A 6,313-nucleotide genomic window follows, 5' to 3' on the forward strand; every position below is an offset into this window, starting at 1 on the left:
ACCGCTCGGCCCGGAGCGGCTGCGGGACCGGGACGCGGCTTTGCCGGCGCAAGGTCGGGCCTTTTGCGTCTGAGAGGAAGGGCTGGCGCTGTGAGCCTGCGTGTGCCGCGCAGAAGTGGGTGCAAAACCTGTCTGGGTCCCGTTTTACCCCTGGGGAAATCGAGGCAGAAGGCGTTTTTCCAAGCTCCTTTGCCAAAGCAGGGGAAAAGCTGCAAATAGGAGACAGATCCTCTTATTCTCCGTCCAGTGCCTGATTGAGTAAACCGCATTGGCAGGCAGAACCGTCCCGTACAGACGTGTGCAGAACCATTTTACAAGAGCAAGCGGAGAGCCAAGTGAGCGCAGCTTGGAGCACAGCGCGCTCCCGGCTGCCTTCTGACGGCCGCGAGCAGTCAGAGCCGAGCAGCCGCCGAGCTCCGCTCCCCATCTCTGCATGCGGGGAGGGTGACTGAAGTTTGCCTTGGTGTATTTACTTTGCACGATACGGCGCAACTGTCAGAGTACAAAGGCGACAGGGAATCTGCGCTCTGTAGCCAGAGGGGACCGCGCTTAAATTCCTGAAAGAGAGTGAGATACGTGCTCAGAACCATGGAATCCAGGCATTTTCAGAATCGCGGGGTAAGTTTGGGAAGGAAGACTGAATCTCGATGTCCGTTTTAATTAAAGACACCCACCTTGGGAATCAAACTTATATTTTCACTCTCTTACTCCCACATTTACCTGTCTACAAGCTGGTGATTCATCCCCAGAATAAAGGACTTAATTTAAAACAAAACATATAATTAAAGGAAGTAGGAGTGTCCTTCGCCTCAGTAAAGAAGACCCAGCACTGCAGGGAAAATGACACTGCCTCTTAGAATAATGTGAAGCAATCCTGCGGTGTGGGAAATATGGTAACGTTAAGCCAGAGGAACAGGTATTGCATTATACGATTCAAACAGTCAACTGTTCACAATGTTCAAACCTCAGAACTTTGAAAAGAGGAAGAATTCAGAAATGTGTCAGTGGATCACCGGACTTTTTCTTTCTTGTATTTTTGCGTTCACATTTCCTTTGCACATTTCAGGAGGGTTTTGCTTTCCATAACAGAAGTACCCCAACAGGTTTTTGGGCTTCAAATATTTCTAGTTCTGTCTTTATCTCCAAGTTAATCTTTGGTGAATGTACTGGAGATTAAATTGGAGCTGGGCCTGGCCAGAGGTCTGGGTCTGGAGGTTGGAGCCCATACCTTCATAAATACAAACATCTGTATTGGGTGCAAATACTGGCAGGTCTCAGTGAGCCAGGGCTTGTTCTCCTGGCTGTTTTCTCTCTTGTGCTGTGTCCTTATCCTGAGTTCTGATCTGGCAGTTGCATCCAGCAGCTGCCCTAACTGGCCCTTGCAACTGAGCTCTTGAAATTCACCCTCATGTGCTTCCTCCCTCCGAACATCTCAGGAGCCCACAAGCAGAAGGTCTCCTGCCACGGCCACCTGCTGAAATGGCTCTGGTGTTTCTTGGCATTACCCTGACAGGTCTCCGGCTTGCCACAGCCATTGGCTGAACCGGGGCCATACAACACATCAGTTACATTTCTTGGGCATTTTTTTTAAGATATTCTCAGAGATCTGAATTTGCCCTCTCCAAATTTCTGCCCTATTCTCTGCTGCTCAGCATCCAAAAGCTGTGCTCCCACCCAGGCTGATCTTCCCTAACAAAATAAAATATCTGTGCAACTGTCATGTGAAATAGATTGTATCAGAGATGTTGTGGCCCACGCCTCCTTTTCCAGGCCAGTGCTGAGTAATCCCATAGTCACTGGGATCACACGTCAGCTGGAGTGGTAATTGAGGTTGGATGCCCAGCTGGTCCCCTCCTTCCCTGCTCCCCCCTCACCTTCCTGCTCTGCTGGGATCTCTTTAAACTTCCTCCAGCTCACCTCAAATCCCAGCATCCACTCTCATGGAGCTCTCAGCTTCTCATGGGAACCTTGTTGGCGGGACTAACCACTCACACAAAGCCCTAACATTCAGCAAGCAGGTTTTGAGCTAACTCTGCTCTCTTTAAAATTGTTTCTGCACTTGTCATAACAAATGCATGGCCAGAAATGGGGCTTTTGAAATGGAAACAGGTGTAGAGCGAAGCTCCCATCATGGAGAGTTGGGTGGAGGTCTTGGCACACCAAGCTCCATCCCTGTCAGTGCCACAGCCTGGCCTGCCTGGCCTGATGTACAGAGGCTGCAAATCGTCCTGGAAACTCTTTTCCATAGGGAGATAGGAAAAGAGATGCGGGTGTTCCCGGTGAAGGGATCACACAATGAAAAACTCAGGGGCAGCAGCAATTGGTTCCACAACAGTTCTCCTGGCAGCAAATTTCAGCAGAAAGGCAGCATTTCTCTGAAAAGTGCCTTCTTTTTGGTGTTTTCATGATTTAATTTTTCAGTTAGGGAAAGGAAACAGCATTATTCACAAATTACTTAGTGAGAACATCTACATTCCCAAGCAAAAAAATAAAAATAAAATAAAATAAAATTATGAAATAAAATCCAGATTCCTCCTTATTCATATGTGAAAGAATACTGATAGTGGAGGGGTAAGACAAGAATATGGGAAGGGGGGAAAAAGTGGAAGGAAGACTCTCATCTTCACCACTCTCTTCTGTCACAAATTAAATTCTGCTCTCCATTTTTCCTCTTATACAGTAGAAAGACACAGCTTTCCAGCTGCAGGCTCAAACCTATGATAAGACATTACAGAGACATATTATTCCTGGAAATTGTCTTCTTTTCCAGGATTTCTAGCAGGCTCTCCGATTCCCACACTGCAGGTCTATAGTAGCTGTCCTGGAAGGACACTAGCTTTGGGGAGATGCTGTTAATGTAATGGTCACGGATCAAACACTGAAGCTTTTGTAAGAAGATCTGTGGGCTGAGAGTTTGTACTCTGGAAAAAGGCTGTCTATAATTTTAGATGCTTCTTGCTGAAGACTTGTCTTGCGTGTTGTTTGCCTTGCAGTATCTCCTGGCAGATCAGTGAGATCAGAGGTGCATCACGCTAAGCACTGTGTGGACACAGCTTTTCACTGCAGCCTAATGCAAAGCATGGAGAGGTAGAAGAGGGGCAAAGATTAAAGAAGATAATGCCAGAAGTCAACAGTTGCATCACTGAACAAGGCGCTGCTGGTAGTGTGCTGGAGGTGAGCTGGAGAGGAGAATAGAGCAGCAGTGTCTGTGTGTGGGCAGGCTGGGGGAGCACAGGGCTGCTACGGAGGACCCTGGGGCGAGATGTGACCTTGCCTGAAAGTTTGACATGAGTGGAGCAATGTTGCAATGAAGGCTGTGAAATAGAGAAGTAAAACTGAGATTTATTTCTGAGCAGGTTGTGTGCTCTGTTTTCTCCCTGTTCCCAACCCCAGGTCCCTCTTCATACAGCCATGCGTCTTACACCAGCACCAACTTGTGGGCTGTACCTGGCAGAGGCTGGATTCCAATCTATTGCTTTCCACACGTTGTTCTGCACTGTTAAAAATAAATAAACAATAAAATCCACAGCATTCATGAAATGTCAGGCAGGGACAGAGTGAGGTTGGCAGGGACAGTGTGTCAACTCAGAGAGAGATTGGCTCTCCTTCCATCTCTCCCAGCTCTTAGACCAGACTTGAGACTTTGCCTCATTATAACATTAAAAAGTAATAACATCAAAAAACTCAAACTATTCACACTATTTCCTCTCTTAAACTGCAGCTGTGATACTTTGCATTGCAGTCCCCTGTGTCAGGGACCTCCCATGCGAGTTGCAGGCCGTCTCCTGGCCTCCTTGAGTTCCTCTGTTACAGACCAGAGCCCTCCCCCTCCTGGAGAGCTCCCTCACCCCTCGTTCCCTTGTGACATGGGGATGCTCAGGTGTTTGTTGGCTGTCTGCTGATTTTCTGCTCACCTCTGACCTAGCACGCTTGGCCTTTGCAGTGCCAGGTTGCTCAATCCCCCCTTTATCTCCGAGTTGCTCTTTGCCCTACCCAGTGCTGCAGAGGCGACACCTGGAGATGGCACCCTTGCCTCCAGCCAGTGGGGACTGTGTGAGCAAAATACCTTCCCCTGCTGCACAGAAAATTTTCCAGAGTGAAAATTGGAGGTCGGAGCAAATTTAAATGGAGCAATGTTGCAATGAAAGCTACAAACGAAAGAAAAGGAGAGAGTGTCTGAGTGCACACAAATGCCCCTGGAAAAGCAGAAGCTGGAGGCTCCAGCCCCGTGTTGCAAAGGGCACACTGAAGCCATCTGGCCAGGAAGATATGGGCTTTATTTCTGAGCAGTTTTATGAAAACCATTGAGAAACAGAGAGAGAAGTTGCTGCCCACTAGCGTTCCAGAAGTTCTCCATAGTCATCTGGCATTTCCTATGTAACTGTATCTCCTAGCTTGATGAATTTGTTATAGGACAAGAGTTATTACTTTTTTTTCTGGAGTGTCTAGGCTATCATAAAAATGGTTGGGAGAACAGGATTCTGACCTTTTAAGGAACCCTGACAGGTGTCAGGAGTTCCCAGGAATAGCCCAGTAGTTATTGATTTTGGAAATTTCTAAACAAGAAGAACTCTTCAGTGGTCCTGAAGCTGGGGCCAGATGGCTGGAACTTAGTGCTGCGTACTGCCAGGGACAACAGAAACTGAAGGCAGTTTTAGAGAGCTTGGCAGGAGAATGGGCCACGGTAAAGAGTTACAAGATTCTTCTGTAAAAGCTTTAAAGACTGCATGCTTGGCTTTACGATTACTTTTTATTCCGCTGCTCTCATCCTGCACTGAGCACCATGGGAAGCAGTTAGGACATGTTGGTGGTGAGCACTGGAATGTGAGAACAGCTCCTGGGTCTGTGTCATCTGGCAGCTGGCTGCGATGCCCAGGCACTGGGTGGGATAGCCACGGTGTACCACCCTCCCCACATGTCCCTTCTGGTCCCCGTCATCTCCCTGTCGTTATGTGTATGGCTTTGGAAGGAGCCCCAGGAGTGGCTGTTCCAGCTCTCCCACCCACTGATACTTTCCCATGCCACAGAGAGTCCAGCGAAGGAACGGCAGCCAGCTTCTGCTTCTTGTCTCGCGGATCAGGAAGAATTGCATAAGAATGGGTAAGAGGGGAGAGGAGCAAGTATGACTTCTGGATGTTCTGAACTGTGAGCCTTGCGCAGTGCTGCACGAAGGAGCTGGCGTAGCACAGGTCTATGTTCAAAAATGTCTCCAAATCCTTCCGTAGGCTGGCCTCAGGTACAGATGGGGAAGGGGAAGTGCGTAGAGTAGAGTCAAAATGCTTCTTGTGACACCTCTGGGCAGTGAAGCAGCAGGACTTCTGGGTGCTACATGCACTGAAATCATTGCCATCCCTTAACCGCAGCAGAGGAGACAGTCAGCTCTGCACCTGCCGCTCCCCAGCATACTGTTGAGGAAAAAAATAAATAAATAATAACGATGCTTACGAAGAATGTGAATGTAAAGCCATGCTGTTTTGGTGATGTCTGCCACAACTAGCTGGCAAACAGCCGCCGCGCCACGCTGCCCTTCCACGCCAACGCCGCTAGGCGGTGCCACGGGCGGCTCAGACCGTGCCCGGGCTCATGGCGCCACCTGCCGGCAGCGCCTGGATCTCGGCGAGCGCAGCCCCTCCGCGCGGCGCGACGCCCTTTTCATAAAGCGGAGCTAATTTGAGCATACGATTCCGTTTCGTTATTAATTAACTTGTGATCCTCCGAGCAGGAAGGCAGACTCTGGAAGACACGCTGCATGCTTTAGCTGGCATCAGAAGCGTGGTAATTTCGGCACACTGTTACGGGACAATGTAGAGCCATTCCTGAGCAGGTGGGTTTGTAGGGCCCGTGCAGTTCAGGGCACTTCCAGCTCTCTGGAGGGGGCTCAGGTGACCCGAGAACCCAAGAACAGCGTTTTCCACGGAGGTGTGATTTGCTGTCAACACAGCCGCCTCAGGTCGAGGTTGTGCATTCCCATTGCTTCGTTCCATCCCGTGTTGTGTTGTCTGCGAACACATCACCTTCAAACTCAACAAACCTCTCTTCAGCATTTCACCCTCTGTAAGTTAATTGTTTAAACCGAATCTACTCAGTCATTTGTATCACTGCTAATTTCAATGCTATTCTATTTGACCTTGAAAAAAAATTACAACAAAACTAATAGACGTTAACAGTATCGGTGGGGCTTTTTCCCTTAGTATTCTCTGTGCTGAAGAGAGCGTTTGCTGGGGACCAGCGGGCGTCTGGTGCGCACTTTTTAACGGACGCCACAAGGAGCGCGGGCTGCGTCACCAAATGAAGGGCTGCGGGTAACTGGCGG

The sequence above is a fragment of the Meleagris gallopavo genome, chromosome 22 (assembly GCF_000146605.3).
Source record: "Meleagris gallopavo isolate NT-WF06-2002-E0010 breed Aviagen turkey brand Nicholas breeding stock chromosome 22, Turkey_5.1, whole genome shotgun sequence".
NCBI lineage: Eukaryota > Metazoa > Chordata > Aves > Galliformes > Phasianidae > Meleagris > Meleagris gallopavo.